At 45.1% G+C, this 15,800-nt stretch overlaps 1 protein-coding gene across 1 annotated transcript in view; it reads left to right on the plus strand.

The window, feature by feature from the left end:
• Window positions 1-643, plus strand: part of ATP6V0E1 (ATPase H+ transporting V0 subunit e1) — a 51,906-nt gene extending 51,263 nt beyond the window's left edge. The window contains exon 4 of the mRNA XM_012461153.3: window positions 144-643. The gene's annotated coding sequence lies outside the window, so the exon portion shown is untranslated. The remainder of the gene's footprint in view (window positions 1-143) is intronic.
• The last annotated feature ends 15,157 nt before the right edge of the window (window positions 644-15,800 follow it).

Consider the following 15,800-nt stretch of genomic DNA (forward strand, 5'->3'; position numbering starts at 1 on the left):
ACTGATTATCCTGTGTTTCGTTTATTGTTTGGCATCTACGCATTTTTAAACATTGGCCTGGTTAACTTTCTTGATGTTAACTTTTTGCCTTCCTGAGGATTGAATGTATGAGGATCAGTTACCAGAATGGTTTTGTTTTGCAGGTCACAAGAAGAGAATGCCTTCTAGATGCAAAATCACCTCCAAACTAGACCACCTTTCTTGACTTGCCTGCTTTGGCCATCAGCTGCCTTAAACGTTAACACCACATTTGAATGCCTTATTCTACAATCCAGTGTGTTTTCCTTCACCTTTTTTATACTTTGGCGAATTATGTGCCTACTTAACTTGAACTGTGTCGACTCCACAAAATGACTATGCACTCTTCTGAGATAGAAGATGCTGTTTTTCTGATATATCCGTTACTCTCTCCTTGGAATCTGTGGATTTGAAGATGGCTCCTGCCTTCTCACGTGGGAATCAGTGAAGTGCTTAGAAACTGCTGCAAGACAAACAAGACCTCCAGTGGGGTGGTCAGTAGGAGAGCACGTTCAGAGGGAAGAGCCATCTCGACAGAATCACAGCAGACTCTATTTTCAGGATGAATTTCTTATTTCTGCCATCTTTTGGAATAAATATTTTTTTCCTTTCTATGGAAATCTGAGTTCAGTGTTTGTAAAGTTCATTTTTATAAACTTTTCTATTGCTACATAATGCCTTTAAAAAAATAATTTTGTAGTCTAAACATAGGTTGGATATATAAACCCTACCATGTAGTTTGAGATGCCCGAAAAGACTGGTAAATGCTTTTTAAGCATTCAGTAACCATTTAAGTGCCTACTGTAGCCAAGGCACTGGAGAGATCAAAGATGTGTACATTGGAGTCCCTGCAAGTTCACAAGCTATTTGGAGAGATATGATTAGTATACATAGAGCTGTATATAAGGCTGTGTTTGAACTTTGTCCTTGAAAGTGGTAACATGGTGAGCAGGTCAAGGATATCTGCTAGCCGTAGAACAAGGCAGCAAATGCTGCTGAGATGGAACCATCACAGCCTCAGACACAGGACTCAAGAAGTCGAGAGTGATCAAAAACCAGGGGCAGGAGACAATAATTTTGTGTTTCAGTAGCAGGCATCTTGATACACTAATTTGAGGGCTTTATTACTTTTAAGAAATTAAAAATTAAAATGAACCTAAATGTTCACCAGCGCGTGGCTTTTGACAGCCAGCCAAGAATGGATTTCCTGTTTTTCAGTTCGTACTTTTCTATTCCTCTCAAACTGTCTGAACTCATTACTTCGCTATTCTTATTACCAAAGTGGGTTTCAAGTTGAAGTGACTCTCCTGCTCTCATTTCTTTTCTTTTCATTCTTTACTTTTGTTTTGAGCAGTCTGTTAGGCAACTCCATACTTCATCTTTCCAGCAGGAGGGCCGCATTAGCTAATTTCGTGGAATCCATGAAACACTGATGATTTGAAGTTGAAGGGGCCATGGTGATATAGGCTAATCCCATCATTTTATAGATAAGGAAGCTGAGCCCAGACAGGGAGAATTTCTCACCCAGCTTAATGCAGTTGGTCAGAGGCAGACCGGAGTAGGATCTATGTGTTTGTTTGGTTTTGTTTTTGTTTTTGAGACAGAGTCTCACTCTGTCACCCAGGCTGGAGTGCAGTGGCACAATCTCGGCTCACTGCAACCTGCGCCTCCCAGGTTCAAGCAGTTCTCCTGCCTCAGCTGGGACTATAGGCACACGCCACCATACCCAGCTAATTTTTGTATTTTTAGTAGAGATGGGGTTTCACCATATTGGCCAGACTGATCTTGAACTCCTGATCTTGTGATCCACCCGCCTCGGCCTCCCAAACTGCTGAGATTAGAGGTGTGAGCCACCGTGCCTGGCCAGGATACATGTTTTCTAATTTTCATGCTAGAGCTCCTTTCACAGGCTACCCTGCCTCCCTCAGAGTTGTCTTGGCCAGGAGCCAACTCTGGGTCTCTGGTGGGAGGGAAGAATTCTGCCATTGCAGATTATCAAGCTGTCTCCTACCAGAACAACATACATGGCCCTCAGTCAGTATTTGTCATCTGAGAAAGTAATGCTGGTGGTTACTGTGGGTACATAAAAGGATGTCACAGTCTGAGCTCTGATGGTTTGAGGAAGTGTGACTCCAGTGCTATGGTGTTCCCAGATTCTACAAGTCAAGCCCTGCAGCCCATCATCACTGGGGATCAGTCTGACACCTTCCCCACTCCCACCCTAGACTGCTTTCCAGCAGATTACAAGGTTTTTGAAACTTTTCCAAGCTGAGCCTCATGGTGACCTTAATGTGGCAGCACTTCCCTTGAGTGTGGCTTTTGTCTATCGTGAGTTCAGTTTATGCATTAGCTGACAGGGAGCCTGCATAAGTTCGACACTGCAGATCTTAGCTGTGGCGTGCCTTCCACTAGTGATGGAGGGTAGCTTTAGGGGTTCTTCTCATTGGTCATCATAGTTTGGCATGTTCCCAGTTAAATGGTGCAGTTGAAGGCAGAAGTCATTACCCTGACTGATTCAAGATTATGAGTTCTGCTTTATTCTGTCAGTTGGTAGTAGTCCATTTTTTTAGAAACCCCATCTTTCTTTTCTTTTTTTTGAGACTTAGTTTTGCTATTTTGCCCAGGCTGGCGGGCAGTGGCATAATCTCAGCTCACTGCAACCTCACCCTCTTGGGTTCAAGCAATTCTGCCTCAGCCTCCCAAGTAGCTGGGATTACAGTTGCCTGACACCACGTCCAACTAATTTTTTTGTATTTTTAGTAGAGATAGGGTTTCACCATGTTGGCCAGGCTGGTCTCAAACTCCTCACCTCAGGTGATCCACCCGGCTCAGCCTCCCAAAGTGCTGGAATTACAGGTGTGAGCCACCACACCTTGCCAGAAGCTCCACCTTTATTTTTAATCAAAAATTAACAGACTGAATTACTTTTATTACTATGCACATCAAGTTACTGAAATGATGATTTCATGTAGTAAACCCCTAAAGATGGCACTTGCAGGTACAAAGATACAGAAATGTCTACAGCCCGCAGAGGTTTACTTGAAAAGATTCTTCAACAGCAGTTTGTTATTGGGTTTCCTCGTCTAGCTAAAGATTCTCTGATTCTCCATAATCAAACTGATGTCTATGATTTTGATGACTAACAAAATTTCTAGTGAAGTGATCCACTTGTATGCTTCTGACGTGTCCTGAGTTACAGGAGACACTGGGGAGTGAGCTGGATTATGTTACTGGTTTCCTCGTGGGCTTGCTTGCTATTTGGAGGGAGTGGGTTCCTACAGACATGAGTTAGGAAGATCAGGGTGTTGACTGCACAACAACTATGGGAAACACGGGAGATGGGAGCACAGAAGGGCCTGGTGCAATGCCAATGAGGTTTTGTTCATCCTCCAGTAGTCCTCTAGGGAAGTAAAAGGCCCTAATGAGGCAGCAGCTCAGGCCTGAACTTACAGGGTTCTCTCCAAACCCTACTGTGATGTAACTTTTAATGAGACCCTGCTGGCCTCAGCATAAAGCAGGAGATCACCTTTGCCTATGAAGAAGAAAGGAGCTCATTTCCTAGCCAAATTGTTTGTCAGACATCTCCCAGAAAAATTGCTTGCAAGCTCCGAAAGGCCAGGTACTGTAACAATGCCACCACCTAACTTATACTATGGTTGAAATGAGGGAGGGAATGATGAAATCAGCTCAGGGGTTGTGAGAGGAAACTCACTAAGTTCCCTTTGCCCAGGAAGTCACTACCCTTGAACTCTAGTTGTCTCATTTATTAAATTTCTTGAGAAGATTCAATGCTGTTAATACATAAATCCAGGTATATGTTCTCTCCTCAGCTCACCCTTAAGGATGGAACTATTTTGTTACATGATCAGACATCTGAGATGGATGTTTGTGAATCATACTTTCTTAAGCATTCCCTTACCCCATTCAGTGTATGTCAGGGCCCAGTCTGGAAGGAGCTCCATTTAGCCCTTTCAGAGTTTACCAAAAATGTTCCTGTGTAATATTTCATGTGATGTGGCCTCCTGGGACAATCACTAGACTAGAAGTCCTAGGTTTGCAGTCTTATTCCATCACTTGTTAGCTGTGTAACGGGGTAAATAATTTCATTTCTGACTCTTAGTGTTTTCATCTGTGAAATAGGGATCATGCATACGTTTTCTACTACATGAGGTTGTTACAAAATGAGATATTGGTGGTGAAGATGATTTGTGAATTATCATAATACATCAGGAGTATTTTCCAAATAAATGACCAAATCCCCAGGGCACACTGACCATACTTTTCTATTAAGATAGGACCCAGAGGGACAGCCAAGTGATTTTTTTTCTACATATGGTTACACTTTGGGTTTGTTTTGTTTTGTTTGAGACGAAGTTTCGCTCTTGTTGCCCAGGCTGGAGTGCAATGGCATGATCTCGGCTCACTGCAACCTCCGCCTCCTGGGTTCAAGCAATTCTCCTGCCTCAGCCTCCCAAGTAGCTGGGATTACAGTTGCCTGCCACCACGTTCAACTAACTTTTGTATTTTTGGTAAAGATGGGGTTTCACCATGTTGGCCAGGCTGGTCTTGAACTCCTGATCTCTGGTAATCCACCCACCTCGGCCTCCCAAAGTGCTGGGATTACAGACGTGAGCCAGTGTGCCAGGCCTATGGTTACACTTTGGATTAGTCATTTGTACTTGGAGGTAGGGGTTTACAGAAAAATAAAAGGCACCCTTATCAGGCCTCCAGGCCTGAGTTCAGAGCCTAAGTGGCTGGGCCACACCCTTCCTACCCTTCCATGTTCTACCAGCTCTTATACCAGGAGGGAAGTATTTCTGGCATGATTTTGAAGATGAAGTGTGAGGATTGATTGGTTTCTTTTAGCACTGTTTTTGTTGTTTTCTTTAAGCATATAATGATGTCTAGACGTATGTCACTGCCCCAAATTTGTATTTTATCTTTTCTTTGATGTTGCTTCAAAAGTAGCTCCTTTTTGTTTAGTTTTTTTTTTTTTTTTTTTTTTTTTAAGCAATGGTAGGTGTTTGGTCATGCTGAAGTAAATTTAGAATTTGAGAAATGATTTAAAATTGTTGCCAAGACTCATGAAAAATTTGACAAGAGTCAGTTGCTCCTTTATTAACATAAATTGTTTTTAAAAATATATGTCTGCACATTTTAGAACAGTTTCATACTCTATCCTCTATATAAAAGTTCTTTTCTGTTTGGGAGAACATATGTGTTGAAAATGGAGATGGAGGCCAGGCATGGTGGCTCACACCTATAATCCTAGCACTTTGGGAGACTGAGGCAGGCACATTACCTGAGGTTGGGAGTTCAAGATCAGCCTGGCCAACATGGTGAAACTCCATCTCTATTAAAAATACAAAAATTAGCCGACTGTTGTTGCAAGTGCCTATAATCCCAGCTACTCGGGAGACTGAGGCAGTTGACTTGTTTAAGCCCGGGAGGCAGAGACATCAGTGAGCTGAGATTGCACCACTGCACTCCAGCCTGGGCAACAGAGTGAGACTCCATCTTAAAAGAAAAAAGAAATGGAGACGGAAGCAAATGTTATGTGTTACTTTTCCCTTGGCCCTTTTATTTCAGCTTTCTCTCAAGAGTTGAGTGGATGAAATTAATTGCAGAAAATTCATACTTTTCAAAGGATAGTAAAACATAAAATATCATTGTAAAGAATACTTAGTACAGTTAACTAGAAATAACCTAATGCTGACATAAGGAGCTGCTTAAATCATGTTGCTGTATCCAAATGAAGGAAAATCAATTTTGTTTTCAAAATATATGCCTAGAAAAGAGAAAAGAACAAAATTACTAGCATTGCTTGCCTCCAGATGGTAATTACAACTCTTCTTTTTCCTTTCAGCATTTTCTCCAATGAAAATGTAATAGTGTAGTAAAAAGAAACAATATAAGTTACTTTAATAGCAAAAGATAATGGTCAGATTATCATGCTACAAGAAAAAAAAAACAGGATTTTAAACTTCTATGCATAGAAACAGCCTGGTATGAAACAGACCAAGATGTGGAAAGTGATTATTTATTTTACAATGTTGTGTGTTTTCCAAATTTTCCATAAACAACATGTACTACTTTCATAATCAGGAAGAAAAAAGTATATTTTTGAGGGCATCATTGTCAGAAGTGTTAGTACTTCATTCAAACATAATTTAGTGCACACACACACACACATTTTTTTTTTTTTTTTTTTTTTTTGAGACGGAGTTTCGCTCTTGTTACCCAGGCTGGAGTGCAATGGCGCGATCTCGGCTCACCGCAACCTCCGCCTCCTGGGTTCAGGCAATTCTCCTGCCTCAGCCTCCTGAGTAGCTGGGATTACAGGCACGCGCCACCATGCCCAGCTAATTTTTTGTATTTTTAGTAGAGACGGGGTTTCACCACGTTGACCAGGATGGTCTTGATCTCTTGACCTCATGATCCACCCGCCTCGGCCTCCCAAAGTGCTGGGATTACAGGCGTGAGCCACCGCTCCCGGCCACACACACTTTTTTTTTTAAAGTTATTCAGGGTCGGGGAAATGAAGTCACTTAGATTTATGAAAACACTGAAGTTATTATGAATCAATGAAAATCAGTGAGTTCATACAGAAATTGTGATTGTTTTCATTGTGCAGGACAGAGCGCTGATCATTCCGTGTATAAGATCTAACCTCCTTTTGTACAGGTGCTCACGGTGACAGCATGGGGAAATCAAAAGGGAGCATTGATTTTGATTCTTCCCACACAGAAAAGTGGAAGCCTAGGGTATTAATGCTCTGGGGTCCCACCCAGGTTAGAAAAAGCCCAACTGTTCTTCCATGCCTAGCTGCTCCACGCAAAGCTTTCATTCAGGGTGTCACTACTTCAGTTAGAATTCCATCTCAGTGAAATGTATTGACCCTCTTTTTCCAACTCCCACCACCTCCGAGGCCAGCTCCAAAAGAAGGGAGTATTCCAGTAGCTGAAGATGCTCAGCAGCTAATACTGCCACCCCCATGAATCCAATCAAGATTCCATTTCAGTTTCTGACAGGATATTGACATGGTTTCCTTACACTGTCCACAGTGTGGGTTGCCACTCCAGAACAGAATAAGCAGAGCAGATATTTTGTCAAAGTAAGCCTGTTTTGAAGAAGCGTGAATTAAGAAGCTAAGTGTAACTTTGTCCAAGCTGCAGACACTTTTCAGCAACAGGTTGAAAAGGTAGTTCAGCCAGTTTCAACCAGGTTGCACAAATATCATCAGCTCCTGTTTTTGTCCTGATATTAGCTGCTTGAGCAAAAAGACTCAGCAACCGGACTTCCTACAACCTAGAGTTTAGCAGAGAAGAAAATTAAATAGTAATGATGAACGGTTATTTATGCTACACCATTGCTTCTCAAATGGTAATGTACAGATTGCCTGGGCATTATATTTTAACAGATTCTGATTAAATCAAGAGGGAGTAATGATTCTGTATTTCCAACAAGCTCCCAGGTGCTGGTGCTTCTGGTGGGTGGACCCCATAGGAGCAAGGTGCTGTATCTTAGGGAAGTACAGATTGCTAGGTAAGAGTGAGCACTAGAAACATTAAACTCGTGGTGGGAAGAAGGGTTCTTGAAGGAAATGACCTTTAAGAGTAAACCCGGCCGGGCGCGGTGGCTCAAGCCTGTAATCCCAGCACTTTGGGAGGCCGAGGCGGGTGGATCACGAGGTCAAGAGATCGAGACCATCCTGGTCAACATGGTGAAACCCCGTCTCTACTAATACAAAAAATTAGCTGGGCACGGTGGCGCGTGCCTGTAATCCCAGCTACTCAGGAGGCTGAGGCAGGAGAATTGCCTGAACCCAGGAGGCGGAGATTGCGGTGAGCCGAGATCGCGCCATTGCGCTCCAGCCTGGGTAACGAGCGAAACTCCGTCTCAAAAAAAAAAAAAAAAAAAAAAAAAGAGTAAACCCCAAGGATGAGTAAGAGCTTAGCAGAGAGGGTGGGGTGCAGTGGCTCACACTTGTAATCCCAGCACTTTGAAAGACCAAGGTGGGAGGATCACCTGAGGTCGGGAGTTTGAGACCAGTTTGGCCAACATGGTGAAATTCCATCTCTTCTAAAAATACAAAAATTAGCCAGGCGTGGTGGTGTGCGCCTATAGTCCCAGCTACTTGGAAGGCTGAGGCAAGAGAATCGCTTGAATCTGAGAGGTTGCAATGAGCCAAGATCACGCCATTGCACTCTAGCCTGGGCGACAGAGTGAGACTCTGTCTCAAAAAAGGCTTAGCAGAGAGGAGCGGCTGAGGTATTTCCAGTAGACCTGTGAAGTTGTTGCAGGAGTCCAGGAGAGATCGGTGTCCCAGAGTGTGGTAATGGAAATGAATTCAGAGAAGAAGCTACATTGGGGTCATAATTATTAGTTCATATACATAAACTTCAGTGAGTGATTGGTTATGGCGGGGGGGGTAGTAAGGAACAGGAAAGAATTGAGGATTATACCAGGATCCAACTGGGTGATGGAGCCCTTTACTAGTGTGGAGGCGCAGGGGATACAATAAGCTTGTTATAGCCTGATGGGTTCTTCTTGCCAGCTACCCAGAAAAGCCAATGCACTGAGAATGGCCTGAGTGTTGCAGCAGAGAAAGAATTTAATAATCACAATGCCAGCCAAGCAGAAGGACTGGAAATCATTCTCAAATCTGCCTCCCCAAGAATTCAGAGGCTAGGGATTTTAAAGGAAAGTTGGGTGGGCAGGCGGCTAAGGAATGGGGAATACTGATTGAGTTGGGGATGAAATCATAAAGGGTTGAAGCTGTCTTCTTGCACTAAGTCAGTTCCTGGGTGGGGGTCACAAGACCAGTTGGGTCAGTTTCTTGGTTATCAGTTCCCATCTGAGTGGCACCAGCTGGTCCATCAAAATGCACGGTCTGAAAGGTAACCTCAAAACCAGTCTTAGGTTTTACAATAGTGATGTTATCTATAGGAGCAACTAGGGAGGTTACAAATCTTGTGACCTCTAGCTACATGACTCCTGAACCATACTTCTGACCTTGTGGCTAATTTGTTAGTTTTATGAAGGCAGTTTGGTCCCTGTGTGATGAGGGGGGTTAGTATTGGGAAGGGATTCTTATCATCTTTGTTTTAAAGTTAAACATAAACTAAATTTCTCCCATAGTTTTCTTGCCCTACACCCAGGAGTGAGCAAAGACAGCTTGTGAGGTTAGAAGCAAGATAGAGTCAGCAATGCTAGATTTCTGTCACTATCATAATCTTTGCAAAGGTGGTTTCAAGCTTGAGGACACTGTGGAGTCTAGTTGTGGACAGAGTTGCAGGAAGCTGAGGTGTACATTGGGGGACACCCAGTGGGCAATTGTTATTTGGGCCTTGAGGTTAAGAAGGATCAGACTGGAGGTTAGAATGTGGGCACCAACACAGAGACCATGGAAAATATGGGTGTGGATAAGGGCCAGGAAGAACGTGGTGGAGTGAGAGGAGAGGCTGTCAAAGCTGCAGACCTGAGGAGCACCCACTCGTCAGGGGTGGGCCGGGGAAGAGGAGGACTCTGTAACGGGCAGCCATTGTAAATGGTCCTGGTTTGGATAGCTGTCAGCACCACTCTCACCCCCAGCTTATTAAGTATTTCACATACATTATCCTAGTAAGTAAGTGGGACACATACTGTTCCTCTTTTATAGCTGGAGAAATAGATCAACAGTACAGCAAACCTACTCTTATTCCAACAGCTCGGCTGCCTTTCATCTGGTATGTTTACAGGGCCTCCAACCAGCCCTCACTCACCCCACAGCTAAGCTGCCCAATTCTGAGATTCTAGAAGCCACTTACAGCTGCAGTTTTTTTTTTTCCTGATTTTTCTTCATTGTTATCAGTCTTATGGCTAATAATAATGCCTAACACATAGCAGTTCCACATACAGATGTTATTTTTTTTGTTATTATTATTATTATTGAGACAGAGTCTCGCTCTGTCACCAGGCTGGAGTGCAGTGGTGCGATCCCGGATCACCTCAACTTCCGTTTTCCAGTTTTAAGCAATTCTCCTGCCTCAGCCTCCCGAGTAGTTGGGACTACAGGCACGCACCACCACTCCCGGCTAATTTTTTGTACTTTTAGTAGAGACGGGGTTTCATCATGTTGGCCAGGATGGTCTCGATCTCCTGACCTCGTGATCCGCCCACGTCGGCCTCCCAAAGTGCTGGGATTACAGGCGTGAGCCTCCGCGCCCGGCCTATTATTATTTTTTAAGACAGCATTTTGCTCTGTCACCCAAGCTGGAGTGCAGTGGCGCAATCTCGGCTCACCGCAACCTCTACCTCCCTGGTTCAAGCAATTCTCCTCCCTCAGCTTCCAGAGTAACTCGGACTACCGGCACGTGCTACCACATTCGGCTCATTTTTTGTATTTTAGTCGAGACGAGGTTTCACCATGTTAGCCAGGATGGTCTTCATCTCCTAACCTCGTAATCCGCCTGCCTCAGCCTCCCAAAGTGCTGGGATTACAGGCATGAGCCACCGCACCCAGCTCACAGATGTTATTCTTAATGTTTCACATATGTTAACTTGTTTAATCCTTACAACAACCCTATTAAATACATTTATTATCTTCATTTTATAGATGAAGAAATTGAGGTCTAATGTTGCAAGCTGTTGTCAAAAGACAAAGGTATAACAAACAGTTTTAAAGATTTCAATTGGCTTTATCTGCATTCTAGAATCAGGCAACACTTCATTCCAGAAAACTGAGTAAGTCCCGAAGAGCTGAGCTTTATACACAGAGAAGGGCTGAAGAAAGCAGAAGCAAGGAACAGAGAGTATTAGTCACTTTTAGACAGAACAATAGAAATGTAACTGTTTAGTAACATCGGGTTGCTTCAGGCTATCTTTTTTGTTTAAGGATTAAAGCAGAGGAACTTCCCTATGATACTGATTGGAGAGTGAAACTGGCCTCTTTGGGAAAGTGGTTGTTGTCTGTCTCTTCTATTTCTTGCAAGATCAGAAAACAGTTTAGGTTTGGTGATCTGGAACTTTAACATGGCTGACTCCATTTTGATTTTTAGCTGGTCTGTTGGGGCCTAGTGCAGGAGCTTATTCCGAAACAATGGGCTCCTATAATGTTCTATTTAACACTGTTAAGTAGAGGACATACGGGGTTTAAATCCAGGAGAGTCCGACTTTAGGGTTCAGGTCTGTCACTGAGGCTCCACGGCATGTTTCTGATGTAAAATCCCTCACCTTACCCACTGTCTTGTAGTCTTAGCTTCTTGACCACACCTTCAACCTTTCAGTGCCTATCGTTCCCAGGCCTGAAAGGTCACATGGTTCTCATAATACCTTCCATTAAGCCAATAGATCCTGAAAATGAGGCCAGAGGCCACGTGGAGAATCCTAAACCTACTGCCTGGGCATGGGCAGGGTCCTGTGGTTCTGAATGGCTCAGAATGAATGAATTTCCTCCCATCCCTGGGATCCCAGCTCCCCTCTACCCCCAGCTCCCCACCCAGACAGGCTTGGAATTGCTAATCCCCTGCCTTAGGGGCAGACTATCAGGCCCGAAGGTAGTTCTTTCATTTTTTTTTTTTTTTGTGACACTTCAATGCCCTCATGCAATAAAAGGGACTGGCTTGATTTCCCTGAGTTGCCCAAGGGGGCTGGCACCTGCGTTTCTCGGGTAAGGTGCAGCACTTCCTGCTCTCTGCCAGCGTTTCTGAAATGTGGAGTCAGAATGGGATTTTCAAGTGTTACATTGCATGTGCATAGACAGTGCAGGTCCCCGAGAAAGCATCATCCCATCTTACCTCCCTCTGCCTGGAAACTTTCACCCCTCTCAGCTCGACCCCAGGGGCGGGTCCTGGAGGCAGTGTCTCTCCTCCTTCCCTCCAGAGGTGTGCACCCTCTGCTTCCCACAGCGACCTTTGCTTAACCCCATTATCACAACTGTACAGGACTCTCATGTCTTTTCCAGGGGCCGCAGAAGCTTTACTGGGCAGGATCACCTGTTTGTTTAAGTCTGATCCCTACCATCTTGCACAAAAAGGTGCTAAGTAAATGTTCATTCACTGAAAGTTGGCTTGTAAAAAAATGTCTTGTGAGAGATCAGCCTTTTTTTTTTTTTTTTTTTTTTGTAATTTTAGTCTCTAAGTATTGAGTTTGCTTAAAGGAAGGTAAAACTGTCTGACCTGGAGCTGTAAGTTCTTAGTAGGTGAATTTCATGTGACAGTCACACAATGCCCTTCGCTTAGAAGAGCCCTGCACGTGGTTTGATGCTCTGCTCTTGTATTGAAATTCTTAGAATTTTTTTTTATTTTTGAGACAGAGTTTCACTCTTGTTGCCCAGACTGGAGTACAATGGTGTGATCTTGGCTCACTGCAACCTCTGCCTGCCAGGTTCAAGTGATTCTCCTGACTCAGCCCCCCAAGTAGCTAGGATTACAGGCATGTGCAACCACGCCCTGCTAATTTTGTATTTTTAGTAGAGACGGGGTTTCTCTATGTTGGTCAGGCTGGTCTCAAACTCCCGACCTCAGGTGATCTGCCCACCTCTGCCTCCCAAAGTGTTGGAATTACAGGTGTGAGCCACTGCGCCTGGCCTTGAAATTCTTAGTAATTTTTGAACATGGTCCCTGCATTTTCATTTTGCACTTAGCCCTACAAATTATCCAGCTGGCACTGCATGCTAGAGGGAGACCCTCCAGTCAATCAGCAGGTCCTAATTGGGATCTACAACTATCTGTAATCCCTCTGAAAGCACCTGCACAATTAGGGGTGTGTATATTTGTGTGTGTTTTTCTGGAGAGCAAGTCTATGGCTTTCATCAGACCCGAAGCAAAGTTCTGAGCAGTGGCTAGCCATCTTTTACCTAGTGCTTATTGTGTGCCAGGCCCCAAGGACATTAGGTAATTGTGATAAGGACAGGAGGCAGGGAAATACCAGGTAGAAGAGAGTGGTTCTCTGGCAAAGGCCCCACCCACAAGCCCAGCCCGTGGCCGTAACTGAGAACTTTACACCCCTGTTTTCCCACCTGAATGTCGCTTTTTCCAAAACTACCCTGGCCTGCCAGACCCTCCCATCCTGTACCCAAAAGAACCCCAAACTCCACTGGCAGAGAAACAGAGCAGCGTGGCAGAGGACAGAAGAGAAGAAGCATCTGAATGTCAAAGAGGCAGCTGGTCGCCTGGTTAGTCCCCAGCCAAACTCCAGGGGAAGATCATCTTCCCACTCTATCCCCTTTTCCTGCTCCCCATCCCACTGACAGCCACCTTCATCACTCATTACAACCTCCACATTCACCATCCTTCAAGTCTGTGTGACCTGATTCTTCCTGGATGCTAGATAAGAACCCAGATGCCAAGAGGGCAGGGTGTAAAAGGCCGTCACCCCAACTCTCCTCTGAGCTGGTTAACATTTAGCTGTCCACAGGCAGCAGGTGCTAATAAGAGCATTAATTGTAACAAACCCCTAGAGGCTACAGTGGGGCCAGAGTCCAAAAGTGCTGGCCCTGGCCTCAGCACCTGCTCACCTGTGTGCTCCCCCTCCTGCAAGGGGTTTGAGTAAACAAGCCACACCCCTGTTGGAAGTCCCCCACAGTGGGGCAGGGAACTCTCCTGTCTCAACTGTGATAGGTTCATTATCTAATGCACAGCAAGTCAATACATCATGACAGCAGGTTGCAGCAGAGAAACAGGTTTAATCACAGGGTCATGAAACAAGGAGATGAGAGGGAACCTTAAATCCATTTCACTGAGGAGTTTGGTGCTAGGGTTTCTAAGGGTTTTGGAGTGGGCCAAAGTGTGGAGATGGTTGACGGGTTGAAGAGTGCAGAGTGGGGGGTGGGGGGAGCAAAAAAAAAAAAAAAAAAGAAGAGTGCAGCGTGAAGTCGTGGGATAGGGAGCTGAAGAAGCTGGATTCTCATGCTGATCCTGTTCCTCTGTTCCCACAGAACTGGGTGCTGGAGGTGGGGTCTGGAAAACATCTTTTTTTTTTTTTTTATTTTTGAGACAGAGTTTCGCTCTTGTTACCCAGGCTGGAGTGCAATGGCGTGATCTCGGCTCACCACAACCTCCGCCTCCTGGGTTCAGGCAATTCTCCTGCCTCAGCCTCCTGAGTAGCTGGGATTACAGGCACGCGCCACCATGCCCAGCTAATTTTTTGTATTTTTAGTAGAGACGGGGTTTCACCATGTTGACCAGGATGGTCTCGATCTCTTGACCTCGTGATCCACCCGCCTCGGCCTCCCAAAGTGCTGGGATTACAGGCGTGAGCCACTGCGCCCAGCCTGGAAAACATCTTAAGTGAGCCTTAAGCAAAAGGCTTGTGATTCTAATGTCAGAGATCCTGTCTATAGGAACAATGGGGATGGAAATCAATTCTTTTTTTTTCCTTAGATGGAGTCTCGCTCTATTGCCCAGGCTGGAGTGCAGTGGTGCGATCTCAGCTCACTGCAACTTCCACCTCCTGAGTTCAAATGATTTTCCTACCTCAGCCTCTCGAGTAGCTGGGATTACAGGCACATGCCACCACACTTGGCTAATTTTTTGTATTTTAGTAGAGACAGGGTTTCACCATATTGGCCAGGATGGTCTCGATCTCCTGACCTCGTGATCCACCCACCTTGGCCTTCCAAAGTGCTGGGATTACAGGTGTGAGCCACTGCACCCGGCCAGGAAATCAATTCTTAAGTGGTCTCATGACCCTGATGTCAGAAGTCCTGCCTGTAGGAACAACAGGGATGCAAATGATCAGTGTCTAGTACTCCATGCCTTTTTTTTTTTTTTTTTTTGAGATGAAGTCTCACTCTGTTGCCCAGACTGGAGTGCAGTGGTGCAATGCAACCTCTACCTCGCAGGTTCAAGCAATTCTCCTGCCTCAGCCTCCCAAGTAGCAGTGACTACAGGCATGCACCACCACGCCTGGCTAATTTTTGTATTTTTAGCAGAGACAAGGTTTCACCAAGTTGGCCAGGCTGGTTTTGAACTCTTGACTTCAGGTGATTCACCTGCCTCTGCCTCCCAAAATGCTGGGATTACAGGTATGAGCTACTGTGCCTGCCCGTGCTCCATGACTTTTAGCAACAAGGAAGTGGGGGGCCAGAGGGCAGCCTGATGAATGCTTAATTGTATTTCTGGGCCGGGCGTGGTGGCTCATGCCTGTAATCCCAGCACTTTGGGAGGCCGAGGTGGGCGGATCACCTGAGGTCAGGAGTTCGAGACCAGCCTGGCCAACATGGAGAAACCCTATCTCTATTTAAAAAAAAAAATTATATTTCTGTCCAGAACCTGGCATGCAATTCTTGTCAACCCTGTGGGGACAGTTTCAGTTACATTTGTTGCTGTATGCTTCACCAGATTTTAATTGGATTGGGGCAGGGCAGAGAGTAGTATTGCACATTTCCTGCCTTCTTAATACTTCCAACTCCTCTGTCCTCACCCAGAGAGGAGAGGAAAAAACCATCTACTGGGTCCTCCCTTCTCCCATGGTGCTCACAGGAGCCTGAGCCTGTCATTACTCTCTTCGTTAGGAGGAGGGGAGAACCACCCCCTACTTTGTCCTAATCCCTACTTCAAGTCCCACCATTACTCCCAATTTTCCCAAAGGCGGTTTCTTCTTTGGCCACACTGGGGAGAGGCGACCGGGTAAGTAAACAAGAGGCTCCTTCTCTTTTTTTGAGACTATTGCCCACGCTGGAATGCAGCCGTGTGACCATAGCTCACTGCAGCCTCAACCTCTCAGGCTCAAGCGATCTTCCCACCTCGGCCTCCCAAGTAGCTGGGACTACTGGCATATGCCATCACATCCCACTAATT

Source organism: Aotus nancymaae, unplaced genomic scaffold (assembly GCF_030222135.1).
Source record: "Aotus nancymaae isolate 86718 unplaced genomic scaffold, 86718_ANA_hifiasm-v0.15.2.pri h1tg000015l_1, whole genome shotgun sequence".
Classification (NCBI taxonomy): Eukaryota; Metazoa; Chordata; class Mammalia; order Primates; family Aotidae; genus Aotus; species Aotus nancymaae.